The sequence below is a fragment of the Lepidochelys kempii genome, chromosome 6 (assembly GCF_965140285.1).
Source record: "Lepidochelys kempii isolate rLepKem1 chromosome 6, rLepKem1.hap1, whole genome shotgun sequence".
NCBI lineage: Eukaryota > Metazoa > Chordata > Testudines > Cheloniidae > Lepidochelys > Lepidochelys kempii.
In genome coordinates this window covers 131,668,868-131,686,414 of record NC_136385.1, presented here as the reverse complement: position 1 = coordinate 131,686,414, position 17,547 = coordinate 131,668,868, and positions in this window count along the sequence as shown.

The window sequence follows — 17,547 nt, the reverse complement described above, 5'->3', positions numbered from 1 at the left end:
GGAGTTGGGATTGTTGCATCCTCTAATTTGGTGAGCGAGCAGGCAGTGTCATGTGTCGTGATCAGCAGTAAGCATAGGTAGGGTGTCGCAGTCCTTGGTCAGGCTGTCCCTTCTGAGACCCTTTTCCTGTCTCCCGACTGCCCGCCTTTCAGGTAGCGGGCCCGCACCTCCACTTTTGTCTGGGGTGGGATCCCACAATCTAACCACTCTCCAGTTGGGTCTCTGAGTTACCCTAGTTGCCAACCATGTTGCTTTGCAGGTCCAATGGATTTGGCACCTGTCAGAGTTTCCCTCCAGGAGCCCATGGACTTTGACAGTGCACAGAAACACAGGAAAAGCTTCTCCAGCACAGTCTGATTTATTCTGCCATAAGGTTCACAGTGCCTAGAGAAAAAAGAAAAGGAGGACTTGTGGCACCTTAGAGACTAACAAATTTATTTGAGCATAAGCTCTCGTGAGCTACAGCTCACTTCATCGTATGCATTCAGTGGAAAATACAGTGGGGAGATTTATATACACAGAGAACATGAAACAATGGATGTTTAAAACACTGAGGTTTCACTTGCATAGCTGGGAGCAGAATTTGGCCTACAGTCTTGATTACTTGATGGTACATGAGCCAACAAGACCCAACGTGACTTGCAGAGCCCAGGCTGGGTTTGGAGACCATGCAGCGAGATAATGTATCTTTTAACTTGTAACTGAAGCAGATTTGGGTCTGAAAATCAGTGTAGCAATGCAGATGAACCTCCCAGTCCCAGTTGACAGCCTTGCCGTCACAGGAGACAGGAGGCTCTGATTTAAAGACACATGTGCATGTAACTTTTGCTTGGTGTTTTAACCAAGCTGTATCAAATATATCTAGATATGGGCACACTCTAAACAAGTCAGATCTGGATCAGGATGTTGGAATCCCCCAAAATCTGGGTCCTGTGGAAAAAACAGTATGTCATTATGTAGTTAAAGACGGTATTATAATACACTGGTGAGTGTGTTACAGATCCCATTCTGTAGAGGATCGGAGTTGTTACTGCCCCGCGCTACAGGTAACCCAGCAGTAAGTGTGTTTACACATATGCACAAGGGAGCTGAATTCAGATTGCACAGGCAACCTTAATTCTTGAATTTCTTAACTTCTGAGACGTCGAATTCACAATCTTAATAATGTTGTGTGTGTGTGTGTTCAGTTTGTAAAACAGCAAACTGAAAAGAGTCTCCATCATGTGGCATCATATTGACACCCGCCTGCGTCATCAGCAAGGCAAAAACCTCTAGCTCCACCACACAGACCTTTGCCAATTGAGCTAAGGGAGTAACTGATAGCGGTAGTTGGTTGTCACCCGTTCTGGAGACCATCACTGGGATGGGGCGGGGGCACTTTGCCAGTGATTTCACAGATATTTGCTGGCAGCAGAGGCCTGGTGAGGCTCAGGAATCCTGGGTTCCGTTCCAGGCTCTGGAGGGGAGCATGCTCTAGACATGACCTATTTTGTCCATTCCCCCAAAAGGTGAAATCTTCTGCCCAGTTGCCTCCAATCTGTCCCAGTCTTGTGTGTACCCCATCACTGGCTCCTTGTCCCAGTCTCCACTCAAGCTTCTCATCGCAGCTTCCTTGTCCAACCATTCTCACTTCCTCCCAGAGCACCCTACTCCTTGTCCCAGTTCTCCCCTGGATCCTCATTTAATCTGTCTCCCCTGCACCTGCTCACCTCCTTCCCCACCCCACTGGTGCTTGGCCCTAGTCTCCCCTCAGGTCCTCCTCTTTCAGTCTGTCCCTGTCCCCCCATGACAATATCTACTGGCTTCCAGTCCCCTGTTCATTTTACTCCATGGCTCTGTCTCTTTGCCCAGCCAGTCCCCAGTCTCCTCCCACACCAGCGCCTAGTTTCTCTCTCTGCTCTGTCACCAGTCTCCAATCCCATTCTCCTCCACCCAGGCTCCTTGTCGCAGCCTACTCCCCCCCCCACCCCCGGCCGACTCTTCTGCTCCAATGCATGGGAGCACTAGAGTTTTTATTTTTAAACATGGACAAAACAATGTATTTTTCCCTAGTCTTATTTTCAGAAACAGCTGAACCATTTTGCCTGAAATTTTCCAGAAAAATTCAGTCTGAGGCAGACACCCAACATGAAAAACTTCAACCCAGACATTTAAAGTTTATCTAGGTTAGGTCCTGTTTTCAGGTGCTTGTGTTGGACTACCAGCCTCACCTATAGGGTTTGTAATATATATTTGTTTTTCTATTGTTTGTATATATGAATTTATTTATTAAGTTGGTGCAGGCATAGTCTGATGAATTGGGTTTTTAAGAGACATAAATGGCGTTAATTGATGGAAGATATTTTTGTTACAGCTCTCCTAATATCTGATCCACCATTTCAGTATCCCTGTATCTGGCAACACTGGTCCAGCCTTGACATTCGTTAAGAGATTCAGTGATTGCAAGAAAGGAGCATATTCTACATTCTGCTGGGCTAGTAACGACAGCCATACACTGTGTATCGATGTCACTGGGCATTCCTTATAGAACAGTGGTTCTCAACTGTGGCCAGCGGGCTGCTTGCAGCCCACTCAGCACACAGCTGTGGTCCATGTGACATCCTCAGGGTCATAAAGGTAGTATATATATTGTGTGGATGCAGCCCACATAACACACAGAGAGCTGCATATGCGGCCCACAATGGTAAATAGGTTGAGAACCACTGCTATAGAATAAGTACAGCAGTGTAAATCATCACCCTTGTGTATCAGTTCTATCTTCCCTGGAATACAAGAAAAATGGCAAATAGTGTCTTGAGTACTTGGGGTAGTGAAAAGCTCTGGAGCGCTGAGGTGGCAGTCTCTAGACTTTGGGCTGCAATCCCCGTCCAACCCTTCTGATGAACTGTTTGCCTTTTACTTCAGAAGACCTTGTGGAGCACTGTCTCGCCGGGTGTTCAACAATCACATCAGAACACACACTAGACTTTTAGTTTATAAAGTGGTGGTAATAATCCCAACTCTCCTCTACGGCTGTGAGACTCGGGTGCCCTACAGAAAACGCCTGAAAGACCAGGAACGCCAGGACCCGCGCTTTCTTCAGAAGATCCTCAACATAAAGTGGGAGGATCATCGCACTAATGTCAGTGTCCTCACAGAGGCCAACATCGCCAGTGTTGAGGCCCTGATTATCCAGCACCAGCTGAGGTGGAGCGGGCACTGTCTGCGCATGCCTGATATATGCTTACCAAAACAACCGTTGTATGCCCAGCTCACCAAAGGAGAACGGAAACTGGGAGGCCAAAAGAAACGCTTTAAAGACACCCTCAAGATAAACATCAAGAGCTGCAGCATCGACACCACACACTGGGAGACAGCAGCCCAGGAGAGGCATAACTTGCGAAGACTTCTCAGAGAGGGAACTTCCACTTTTGAGGAAAACTGCCTTGCCCTGGTCGCAGAAAAATGCCAGAAAAGAAAAGACAGACAACAGTCATGCAGCAATTGCGGGCCAGCCCTGTCTTCCAACACCCCCTGTAATGTCTGTTGATGAGCCTCTGGCTCAAGGATTGGACTCCTTTGGTGACTGAGGACCAATGAAAAATAAAACCTGTGAAAGAGATCACGCTCAAGGGATCGTCACTGCCGCCGCCCCTGTGGAGCAGAGGTTAGCTGAGAGGCATGGAGTGGGATGGGACAAATACCAAGAAAAAAGAAATGTCTGGGGCACTCCTATTTCAAATATCGAATAATGCTCAAAGAAGTGTAACAGTTCCAGCACCTCTGTCTCACTCCAAGATCACAAACTCCATTGATCCCTGTGGCAGTTTCCATTTGTTGTATCCGTTATAAATAATAACTCAATACATGAGTAATACGGTTCAATTAAGTTGAGCCCTACTGTAACTTTGTGTAATACAAATCAGAAAATTATGACTCTATGGTATATTTAAAGCGTTAACCTTGTTCAGAATTGCACATCCTCAGGAATTCAATCAACCTATGAGTATTCTTTTCACATAAACTTCTCAAGGTCACTTATTCCCTAAGCTGCACTTTTATGCAATTTCTTCCCTTTAACTACATTAGAGAAAGTCAGTCACTGGTGCTTTAGTTAGCAAACTTTTGAAAGTTACAGTTCTCATGTTTTACTAACAAGGGCAGAACTGGAATGAATTTTTCATCCATTACAGACTTTGTGCTGCACAAATACTCCAAGTTTTTACTGGAGGCTGTACCATTTTAACCTTTCCTGAGTGATTAATGACCCAACTATCAGGATTTCACCAAGTATTGTACTAAGTCTGCATGGGTGCATATCTGTGTCTTCATATTCTGTCAGTGTGTTAAACTTTTTGGTGCCAGTATAAAAAAATTAACATCACAATGGGAGCCTTGTCCTACATTCTCAAACACTCTTTCCCTGAGAAACAAACGGGACTCTCATTCACTGGGACAATATGTGTTGATCTGGCATAATAATAGAGAGGGGGAGGACAATATTTTGACTCTTTTCTCCCACATTCTTCCATTGGTACATTAGCCATTATTTTGTCTTGCAAGACCAAAACATATTTCTGACACTGCCCCTCCCTGTAGACCTGTGGGGAGCACCTTTCTGTGCTCACTGAAGGAAGTGAAATGGATTTTGTCTGGGTTTATTATTTTAGAACTCTGGAACACACAGGAACTTACAACAGGTTAATTTTTCCCACTGTTTAGTGGACTTTCATCATGTGCTTCAGATCTATTCCCAGCACCCAACCCATTGTGTGCCAGGGTGCATTCAGAGAGGTATTATTGATTATTGCTGTAGCACCTAGCCCCTAGTCAGGGCCCTGGATCCCACTATGCTCTGCACTGTACACACACAGAATGAAAAAGATAGTCATGTTCCAAAGGGAGTACAATCTAAACAGATGATGAGAGGCAATAGAACAAAAACAAGTGCGGGGAGGATGAAGTGACATCCGTAGCTGGTATAGAAGGCAGTAGTTACAGCATGTCGTCTGCCTACTCCTGGGGAGACAAGCAAGCCAGATTTCAGTTCCACCCTGCAGCTCTGATTGACGCTCTGCAAAATTGGACAGCAAAAAAATGTTTTTCCTTTTCAAACCTTTTCACAACCTCAGGAACTGGTGAATCTGCCCCAGACAAGAAAGGAATTTTGCTTGGCAACAGTTTTGTCAGACTAATTGAAAGCCCAAATGTTTGGTTCTGCTAAGAGCAAGTATAGATTTTCCTGGTGAATTTTCTCTTCCCACAGACGTTTTCTGAAGTTTGAACAAACTACTCCATGACTAGATTTTTCTGCACTTTTAAACCCAGATCCAGCCTCCTTCACCAAGCCCAGGTAGCTGGACGGGCACTGAGAGAAGATGGTTAACATGGTCTTGTGACTACGGCATGAGAGTGAGATTCAGAAGATCTGGGTGCAGTGCCTAGTTCTGTTGCATGGCCTGAGGCAGTCCCAAATACAAAATAGGGATAATAACGCTTTCTTTCTCAAGCTCTTCTACTTGTATTGCAAAGTCTTCAGGGCAGGGGCTGTATCTTACTGTGTACATGTAGCATCTAATTCAATGGGGTCCCCATCTTGATTGGGGCCTCCAAAGGTATGTCGACACTGCAATAAATCACCTGCAGCTGGCCCATGTCACCTTACTCAGGCTCATGAGGCTTGGGTTGAAGGGCTATCAAATTGCAGTTAGATGTCTGGGCTCGGGCTGCAATCCAGGTTCTGGGCCCTTGGTACCAGGACCAGATGGTATTCACTCAAGAGTTCTGAAGGAACTCAAATATAAAATTGCAAAACTACTAACTGTTGTATGTAATCTATCACTTAAATCAGCTTCTGTACCAGATGACTGGAGGATAGGTAATGTGACACTAATTTTAAAAAAGGCTCCACAGATGATCCTGGCAATTATAGGCCAGTAAGTCTAACTTCAGTATCAGGCAAATTGGTTGAAACTATAGTAAAGAACAGAATTATCAGACACATAGATGAACACGATTTGTTGGGGAAGAGTCAAAACAACTTTTGTAAGGGGAAGTCATGCCTCACCAATCCATTAGAATTCTTTGAGGGGGTCAATAAATATGTGGACCAGGATGATTGAGTGGACATAGAGTACTTGGACTTTCAGAAAGCCTTTGACAAGGTCCCTCACCAAAGGCTTTTAAGCAAACTAAGCAGTTATGGGATCAGATGGAAGGTCCTCTCCTGGATCAGTAACTGGTTAAAAGACACAAAAGAAAGGATAGGAATAAATGGTCAGTTTTCAGAAAGGAGAGAGATAGTGGGGTCCTCCAGGGATCTGTACGGAGATCAGTGCTGTGGCCAAGTTTGCAGACAATACAAAATAACTATCTTGAGTAAAGTTCAAAGCAGACTGCGAAGAGTTACAAAGGGATCTTACAAAACTGGGTGATTGGGCAACAAAATGGCAGATGAAATTCAATGTTGATAAATGCAAAGTAATGCACACTGGAAAACATAATCCCAACTATACATATAAAATAATGGGGTCTAATGGGGTCTAATAATGGGGTCGGTCCTGGGGCCGGTTTTATTCAATATCTTCATAAATGATCTGGAGGATGGTGTGGATTGCACTCTCAGCAAATTTGCGGATGATACTAAACTGGGAGGAGTGGTAGATACGCTGGAGGGGAGGGATAGGATACAGAAGGACCTAGACCAATTGGAAGATTGGGCCAAAAGGAATCTGATGAGGTTCAATAAGGATAAGTGCAGGGTCCTGCACTTAGGACGGAAGAACCCAATGCACAGCTACAGACTAGGGACCGAATGGCTAGGCAGCAGTTCTGCGGAAAAGGACCTAGGGGTGACAGTGGACGAGAAGCTGGATATGAGTCAGCAGTGTGCCCTTTTTGCCAAGAAGGCCAATGGCATTTTGGGATGTATAAGTAGGGGCATAGCGAGCAGATCGAGGGATGTGATCGTTCCCCTCTATTCGACATTGGTGAGGCCTCATCTGGAGTACTGTGTCCAGTTTTGGGCCCCACACTTCAAGAAGGATGTGGATAAATTGGAGAGAGTCCAGCGAAGGGCAACGAAAATGATTAGGGGACTGGAACACATGACTTATGAGGAGAGGCTGAGGGAGCTGGGATTGTTTAGCCTGCAGAAGAGAAGAATGAGGGGGGATTTGATAGCTGCTTTCAACTACCTGAAAGGGGGTTCCAAAGAGGATGGCTCTAGACTGTTCTCAATGGTAGCAGATGACAGAACGAGGAGTAATGGTCTCAAGTTGCAGTGGAGAAGGTTTAGATTGGATATTAGGAAAAACTTTTTCACTAAGAGGGTGGTGAAACACTGGAATGCGTTACCTAGGGAGGTGGTAGAATCTCCTTCCTTAGAGGTTTTTAAGGTCAGGCTTGACAAAGCCCTGGCTGGGATGATTTAACTGGGAATTGGTCCTGCTTTGAGCAGGGGGTTGGACTAGATGACCTTCTGGGGTCCCTTCCAACCCTGATATTCTATGATTCTATGATTCTAAATTAGCTTTTACCACTCAAGAAAGATCTTGGAGTCATTGTGGATAGTTCTCTGAAAACATCCACTCAATGTGCAAAAGCCACCAAAAAAGCAAACAGAATGGTAGGAAACATTAGGAAAGAGATAGAGAAGACAGAAAATATCATAATGCCACTATATAAATCCACAGTATACACATGTCTTGAATACCGTGTGTAGTTCTGGTCACCACATCTTAAAAAAGATATATTTGAAATGAAAAAAGTACAGACAAGGGCAAGAAAAATCATTAAGGGTATGGAACAGCTTCTGTATGAGGAGAGATTACTAAGACTGGGACTGTTCATCTTGGAAAAGAGATGGCTAAGAGGGAGTATGATAGAGGTCTATAAAATCATGAATGGTGTGGAAAAAGTATATGAGGAAGATGTTGTTTATTCCTTCCCATAACAAGGGTCACCCAATGACATAAATAGGCAGCAGGTTTAAAACAAACAAAAGGAAGTATTTCTTCACACAACGCACAATCAACCTGTGGGACTCATTTCCAGGGGATGTTGCGGAGCCAAAAGTATAATAACTGGGTTCAAAAAAGAGTTAGATAAGTTCATGGAGGACAGGTCCGTCAATGGCTATTAGCCTAGATGCGCAGGGATGCAACCCCATGCTCTGAGTGTCCACAAGCCTCTGACTGCCAGATGCTCTGACTGGATGTCAGGGAATGGCTTACTTGGTAATTGCCCTGTTCTGTTCATTCCCTTTAATCTTCTGGCACCGGCAACTGTTGGAAGACGATACTGGGCCATTGTTCTGACCCAGTATGGCCGTTCTTATTTCTTGTGTTGTATAGGGGATGCACTCGCTCACAAATCCTGCCCTTCCTTGTGAAGTAGTATCACATAAGTTCTGCTGCCAGGGACCCTCCAGAGCTGTTGAGGTGGAGCCAGGATTTGCCCCTTATAAACATGATGTCGGAATTGTAGCTTCCCCATTCCTTACACTAGCTCTGCTTCCTGACATGTCCCCAATGCACACGTGCTTCTCTATTGCACAAGGCACAGATCGCTCCCTGTGTCTGCAAACACTCACCATGAAAAGTGCTTGGTTTGGTTTGTCACCAGTGATCCTTCCAACTGACATAGTCCCCTCTGAACTGTGAATGGGTGAGATGGCAGCTGCTCAGTCATTGCTGAAAAACAAAATTTCCTGCTTGATGTGATGTGTGATGCCTTTTCCGTTGAGAAATCCCCATTTATATTTAAATTGTTGGGGGGTAACCTTAACCAGACTTGCTTTCTATAGCGAGAGAATGGCCCAGACACATCCATTCTATCAGTAGCACTTGTTGCTATGGCTCTTGTACAGCCATGGTATTCTTTGGAGAAAAGCTTCGTTTAAAAGATTCCAATAATACAGCATGTAAAGAAACTTGGAGCCCCTGAGATTTGAAAACCATTAATCATGCTGAATTAAGACAGTTAATCAAGTCTCAGAAACTGACAAAAGATTGTCCCTGAGGCTTTTTACCTTGAGTATCTTTAGAAAATGATAGTTTCAGCTTTCCACTTGACTACTTCCATAAGTTAATTCATTTTCTTCAGAAGCAGCTCAAGGTCAGCCATTATGATTGTGTCAGCTTTAAATGATGCTTTACCTCACTCATGTTAAGCTCGAGTTCTGCTGTTGTGACTGATACTGATAGTTTTGTTGTCAAGGAGATGCCATCGGGTACTCTGGTAGGAGGTTAACTAAGGGGAAAGAGCTCATGTTGCAGACCTCAATTTGTCTTCATTTAAAAAACCAAATAGTTCAGTCACTGAAGCTACCAAATGAAATATTATCTGCAATAATGGAGAATGTTAATATGGACTGGGAATATACAGATAGCTTGGGCTACAGTCATGCTATCTCATTCTGAATGCAGATAAAAACTAATTTTGCTAATCTTTCCCCTTTACATAATGTTTATAATTAATTTCAAATTAAATTGCCCTGTAGTCTAATTTCCCCCCTTTGATTCGCTGTTGCTTTCACTTTTGGCGAGTCCCTCCAGTGGTGTTAATGACCGTGAGCCAAACTCTCCTCTCAGTTCCATCACATACTTTGGTTTTAGCCCTGTCTAACAGTGGCCCTTAAGGTCCAATATACATAGCTTAAGAGCAGTTTGCTAAATGTTTTCATGGTCAAAGTTTAGATTAGGAAAGTGTCTCACGAGCCTGCTGCTAGAGGCTTTCCTCATAACCTAATGCATACATTTCCTAAAGGTAAAGAGGTAAATGCTGATAAATGCCAATTTCACCATACATCCATGAACCAAGGAAAAAATATTTCAGTTAATAATAATTGAAATTTACAGAATTTCCCAAAAATAATACCGAGCGCAGATCTTTTAGATAAACATCCAAATTGGTAAATTATTCCAATGGTTAATTACTTTCACTGTCAAATATTTATGCCTTATCAGCAATCTGAGTTTGTCTAGCTTCAAATTCCAGCCACTGGATCACATTAGACCTTTCTCTGCTAGATTGAAGAGCACATTCTTAAATATTTGTTCCCAAGTAGGTACTTGTAGACCGTAATCAAGTTATCCTTAACCTTTTCCTTGTGAAGATAGATTGAGCTCCTTGAATCTATAATAGGCACATTTTCTAATCCTTTAGTCATTCCTATTCCAATTTATCAACACCTTTCTTGATTCGTGGGCACCAGAACTAGGCTTAGCATTCCAGCAGCAGTCACCCCAGTGGTAAAATAACCATTTTATTCTTACTCAAGATTCCCCTGTTTATGTATCCCAGGATCACATTAGCACTTTTGGCCACAGTGTCACACTGGGAGCTCATGTTCAAGTGATTATCCACTATGAGCTCCAAATCTTTTTCAAAGTCACTGCTTCCCAGGATGGAGTCCCCCATCCTGTAACTATGGGCTATGTTCTTTTCCCCTTGATGTATACATTTACATTTATGTAAATGAAAATGCATGTGGTTTACATAAGCCCACTTTTGCAAATGATCTAGATTGTTCTGAATCTGACCTGTCCTCTTCATTATTTACCATTCCCTCAATTTTTATGTCATCTGCAAACTTTATCAGCAATTTTATGGTTTTCTTCCAGGTCATTGAAAAAAATATGAAATAGCTAAGGGCCAAGAACCAATCCCTGCAGGACCCCACTGGAAATAGACCTACTCGATGATGATTCCCTGTTTACAGTTACATTTTGAAACCTATCAGTTAGCCAGTTTTTAATCCATTTAATGTGTGCCATGTTAGTTTTATGTCATTCTAGTTTTTTTAACCAAAATGTTGTACTATACCAAGTGAAACGCCAAAGAAGTCTAAGTATATTACATCAACACTATTACCTTTATCAACCAAATTTGTAAAAAAAACCCAAAACATATCATATTAGTATGACAGGATCTATTTTCCATAAACCCCTGTTGATTGGCATTAATTACATTACCTTCCTTTAATTCTTGATTAATTGAGTCCCGTCTGAGCCGCTCCATTATCTTGTCTGGGATTGATGTCAGGCTGACAGACCTATAACCACCCGAGTCATCCTGTTTAATCTTTGCAACCCCACCTGTCCAGGTATACGTGAAAATAACAGAGATGTGGGAAGTGTAATGTGCATGGAAATAACTCTATTAACTGGGGGTGGGGAGAGGAGGATAAACTTCTCTATGGGTTTGGCAGAACAGGAGAAACAAAGTGAAGTAACTGCCATCACATACTGAACAGTGCTAAAACAGCCCCTCTCTCCATCCCCTACCCCAATACCATGACTGCAATGAACCACAGGGATACTCATGATTAACAGCTGGCAGGTGCCGTTATCTCTGCACACAATCAGGGTCACCAGAAACCAGATGTAAAAGCTCCTTCCAAACCCTTTGTCAGCTGTTCTCAGGGTTCTTCATGCACTGAGTTATCCCCCTAAGCTGCAGGCTGGCTAACAGTTGTGAACATTAACACAAAAGCAAAGAACAATAAGCACAATTTAACTGGAAAGATGTCCTCCACAGAACAATCGCAAGCCAAAAGGTGTTATACCTGCAGAGGCACCCTACCCCAATTACCCACGAGTCATTACCTAAATGACTGCATGATGAATGTCAAAAGACATTGCTCTCCTGAAACCAGGGAAAGATCCACATAATGTTGCAAGCTATCAACTGATACCTGTTGTGTGTGTACCGTTCAAGGTATTGGAGCATCTCATTCTTCTGTGCATCTCCCCAGAAGTGGAATCAATAGTCGGCATCCAGCAAGCAGGCTCTGGGAGAGGTTGGAGCCCCTGTGATCAAGTACTAACTCTGACAACATTATTTGAAAATGGTTTTCAGAAAAAATGAAGACAGCAACCATATTTCTGGACCTGACAGCAACATATGACACAGTCTAGCACAGAGGGCTCTAAGTCATATTGTCAGGAGTCCTCCCAGTATGGGTAATCAACATTGTTGACCTTCTTCTCTGCAACAAACATTTCCAAGCACATACAGGAGATAGAGTTAGCATGTGGAAAAGACAAACAATGGTCTACTCCAAGGCACTTGATGATGATCTGTTCTGTTCATTCCTTCTGAAGCACCTGGCATTGGCCACTATCGGAAGACAGGATACTGGGCTCGATGGACAATTGGTCTGTCCCAGTATGGCTGTTCTTATGTTCTCTCTGCTGGCATCGAAGCTTTTCAACCTGTACACAAATGACCTCCCACTTTCCCAGTCCTGCAAGTTCCCATAGGCAGATGACATTTGCTTAGGCATCCAAGTATGGTCATGCCAGAACTTGAAGATGCCCTAAACAGTGACTTGATTAGCATGGCCCTATACTGGAGCGGGTGGCCTTTACAACCAATGTGACCAAGACAGGTTAGGGTGCGTTCCATCTTTACAACACCAGAGCAGCACAAGTACTGAATATCTTTCTCAACAGACAACACTTGAAACATGAACCCTACCCAGTCTGCCTAGATAGATCTCTTACATATTTTCACCACCTGAGGAAAAGTGAGGTGAGGTCATGTAACAGCCTTATAAGCAAATTGGCTGACACTTAAGGGGGAGCAAATGCTCAAACTCTCCGATCCTCCAGTTTAGCCCTCTGTTACTCTGCAGCACAATACTGTGCTCTGGTCTGGCTCCATTTGTATTGCGTCAAGTCTGTTGACACACAACTATATTCAACCATGCACATCGTAACTGGGATCATACAACCCACACTATTGCTGTGGCTCCCCCATGTTAAGCAACATCACTTCCCGACACATCTATTGTGAAGATGCTTCAGCCGGAATGGTTGAGAAGATCAGAGCAAACCTGAACCTACCACTATATACAGACCTCTTTGACCACTCAAGAGCATGTTTGTCATTGAGGCACCTGTTTTGGACCCACTTGCCTTACCCAGATTTCTCTGCAATGTCAATATGGTGTAAAGAATGGTCCGCAGTTGATGTGAGAAACCAGTTTCTTATAACTGACCTCACCATGTGCATACCCGGCTTTGATCTGCCATGCCACTCATGAGCCCTTCTGAACGGATTTCAAATGGGCCAGGTGTAATGCGCAGCCAGTGTTTATACTTGGAGCCAATGAGAGAATCCCACATGTGGCTGTGACCAAAGACAGACAATGTCTAACATCACTGACAGCTGCCTTCTGATCAGATTGGATGATGGTCTGAGGGCTCTGCATTTCAGGGATAAGGCTGCCACAAATTGGCCGGGCATGCTCCGCATCCAATAAGAAGAAGACCTAGAGAACCTGCTAATGACCTTCAGGAAGGTGTGGGTTGGGAACTGTGTGTTGAAACACAAGTGAGTGGGAATGTTCCCTCTTGTGTTTTTATAGCAGTTGGATGGGGGTGTGGTGCTTTTTTTGGGACCAGTATTCTCTACGTAAAAGAATAAATGGACACAAATCAGATGTCAAGAATTATAACATTCATAAACCAGTCGGAGAACACTTCAATCTCTCTGGTCACGCGATTACAGACATGCAAGTTGTGATATTACAACAAAAAAGCTTCAAATCCAGACTCCAGCAAGAAACTGTTGAATTGGAATTCATTTGCAAATTTGATACAATTAACTTAGGCTTGAATAGAGACTGGGTGTGGCTAAGTCATTATGCAAGGGAACCTATTTCCCCTTTTTTTTTCCCTCCCCCCCCCAGACGTTCTTGTTAAACCCTGGATTTGTGCTGGAAATGGCCCACCTTGATTATCATACACATTGTAAGGAGAGTGATCACTTTAGATAAGCTATTACCAGCAGGAGAGTGGGGTGGGAGGAGGTATTTTTTCATGCTTTGTGTGTATATAAAAAGATCTTCTACACTTTCCACAGTATGCATCCGATGAAGTGAGCTGTAGCTCACGAAAGCTTATGCTCAAATAAATTGGTTAGTCTCTAAGGTGCCACAAGTACTCCTTTTCTTTTTGCGAATACAGACTAACACGGCTGTTACTCTGAAACCCACCAAGACCTGGACAGTGGACTTCCCTACTCCTAAGTGGTTTGTGACTGATTGGTAGCTGTTTGGTTTTGCCAGCTTCCAGAGGGAAAAAGCTTCTGCACCAGTATGGATCTCCGGACTTAAGTATTCTGCTGCTGTAGAGTTGGGACCAGCTCCTCACAGAGCTCTGTGAACATCTGCTTCCTCATTCTGAAGTTCTGCAGCCACTGAAGTGATGTGATCCCACCACACTGGTTCTCCTAGCCCTGAAGCAACGTTCCCTCCATGGACATACAGTCGTGACACTGGCAGACTCCTACATCTCTACCAAGTGTGAGGTCAGTCTAACAAGATAAATCAATTAACAGCAGGATACCAAGGGAGGAAAAATAACTTTTGAAGTGGTAAGAGAGTGGCCCTCCCTTGGTATCCTGATGTTAATTGATTTATCTTGTTAGACTGACCTCACACTTGGTAAAGCAACCCCCCATCCTTTCATGTATTTATACCTGCTCCTGTATTTTCACTCCATGCATCCGAAGAAGTGAGCTGTAGCTCACGAAAGCTTATGTCCAAATAAATTCGTTAGTCTCTAAGGTGCCACAAGGACTCCTCGTTGTTTTTGCTGATACAGACTAACACGGCTGCCACTCTGAAACCTGTCCTACATCTCTGTGTCATAGTGCATCAAGGGATCACTCAATATCCCAGTCACCAGACTTGGGCTTGTGAGAAAGGTCTGAATCCATTCACCCAAGATTCTCACTGGTCATGTAATGCAACACACACACCAGTGCTTAATTTGTAATGAAAAAGGTGCTGGGGCTCAAGCAATTTTTTTTACTTTCATAACTGATCCAGCAAGCCCAGAGGTGCCGGGGCTATGAACTGCCAAGCCTGGAGGTGCTGCTACTCAGCCCTGGCAAAAATTAAGCTCTGGCATGCACATTTGTCCTGCATGAGGGAGAAGGAGCAAAACCACATCATTGGTCACTTGCTCTGTCTTCTACCAAGGTGGGCAGGAGCGAGGGGTGAGCGGGAACTGTTGTTGCCAAATGTATGAAGGCATCTACACCAAAGCACATCAACATGGATCCTAGAGCATCTGTCAAGGCTGAATCCCCACTCTGCCACTTCGAGTGCAGAAAGTGGGGGCCCGCAAGAATTTTAAAAATTAATATTTGCCACTCCAGTCTTGTATTAAACTCCCAAGGTTACAGCTTTTCTCTGACCTTGGCTTGGTAAACGCTGCCACCACCCAAATGCAAAAAAACCCCTTGAACCCAGGAACGAGCACTTGGGAATTCCTCCCTGTGGGGTACCCTCAAGCTCTTTAATTCCTCCCTCCCTCCCCCCCGACCCAGGAAGAGCTGAGAAAGAAACAAAGGAAATTAGCTGTTGTTACCAGCTAATCAAACAACATGCACAAACCTTTTAGGACACCAAAAATTCAACCTTGTTCTTAAAAAAAGGTAAATTTTATTAAAAACAAAAAAGAAAGAAAAATACATCTGGACCTTAGGCTTTTGCTAGATTTTAAAATAGCAATTCCAAAAATTAAGCACCCAAAATAGCTTTCTTCGGGGTTCAGTTTAAAGGTTACAAGCAAACAAAAGCATCTCGGATTAGCACAAAGGAGTTCATTAGCCATAAGAAATAAACAGAAATAACCCTAATCACATCTTTTGAAACATTCCTGATCGACTTACACATTTGGGAGTTCCAGATAAGTAGTTCTAGGTATGATCTGATGATTTATGATCCTTCCTGGCTTAAAGCTGCTTACAGCATTGCTGCTCTGTGTCTCCGCTCTCTGGAGAACAACCACAGACACAAAGGGAAAGCTTCTTTTCCAATTTAAAAAGTTCTAGCCTTCCCATTGGCTCTTTGGGTCACGTGCCCTTTTGTTTACCTGGGGGACTTTGTTAACCTTTACAGGTAAAGCAAGCAGAGAACATCCACCAAGAGGGACTTTATAGCTAAGTGGCTGGCTGGGTCTCTATCAAAGGGAACTACCCCCCACTTCATTTATCATAGCATCTCCTGTGATGCACAGGACTGCGGGATGCCACCCATGAAGTGCTAGCACTAACCTTGCTAAAAGGCAGTGTGGACACAGGTATTTTGGGGTACAGCAGAGCATATCTGGACACTCAGCACAGATATGGGGTAAATACATGAGTATATACATGACCCTGTACCTAAGTATGCACACCCTTATAGACATAGCTATAGTTACACACACACACAATTTAAGATTATTACAAAAGCTTTAATGGAAGGGTAACAGTTTCACTTGAACAAGAATAAAACCCAATGAATTTCCAGGTAGAGCTAGTTGGAATTATTTTTCCCACTGAAAATTTAGGCAAAAATGAAAAAAAAGTTGTCAAATTTTTCAATTAAAAATATGTACTTTCTGTTAAAACACTGAAAAATGAAAATTTGGGGGCAAAACCCTGAAAATTGTGATTCAGAAAGGCCACTGCAGTGCCTCATGCTCTCATTCTCTTTTTTATATGTGGGATCCTGGCTGGAATATAAACCCATGATGCACCACGGCCTCCCCTCTTGTTGTGAGGCCAGGGTGTATCATGGGAATCACATGGCTGTGACGCATTATGAGAGATGTAGTTTGGCTGGGGAACTTAGCCTATGGAGAAGAATGGTGGCGTGAAGCATCCTAACCACAGCGCCAATGAGATATAGCAGCACCATTTCCAAATCAACAATTTTTAATTATGTTTAGGTTTTGACTAAAAATTTTCAATTTTCAGCCCCCAACCAAAAATATTTCGGATTTTGGGTGTTTAGTTTTTTGATGAAAAAAGAAAAGGAGTACTAGTGGCACCTTAGAGACTAACCAATTTATTTGAGCATAAGCTTTCGTGAGCTACAGCTCACTTCATCGGATGCATCTGATGAAGTGAGCTGTAGCTCACGAAAGCTCATGCTCAGATAAATTGGTTAGTCTCTAAGGTGCCACTAGTACTCTTTTCTTTTTGCGAATACAGACTAACACGGCTGCTACTCTGAAACCAGTTTTTTGATGGAAAGTTGAAATTTTCCTTAGAAAGGAGACACTTTAATGAGAAATTTCATTGGTTCAAAATAAGTTGTTTTTTGAAAAACAGTTTCAATGGAATATTTTCATCCAGCCCTACTCCCACGTTAAGGGTGGAATTCCAGACTCACCTTACCTCTTTGGCCCAGGTTTTCCTGAGTTCTCCAAATAGTGCATGATCACCACAGCAAGAGGCATAGCAAAGTCAATTAAGGATGCAGCTTCAGTTCTAACTCTCAATTTCCTGTCCCTCACTGATCTGCAGCAGATCCTTACAGTTAATTAGCATCAGTTTTTGTGTGCATATCACTTGCATAGGGGCTGTGTTAGTCTAAGAATGATATTGACTCATTTTATTTAAAATTACTATCATTTCTCTCTGAATAGTGCAGCTGATAGCTGTGTAAACTAACCTGGAGTTTGGTCTGTTCTGGTAAAAGCTTTTTTTTATGGCCCAGAAATAAAGACAAGAAAAGGTTAGCTTTGTATGTCTGTGTATTTATATTATCCTCAAATACCACAA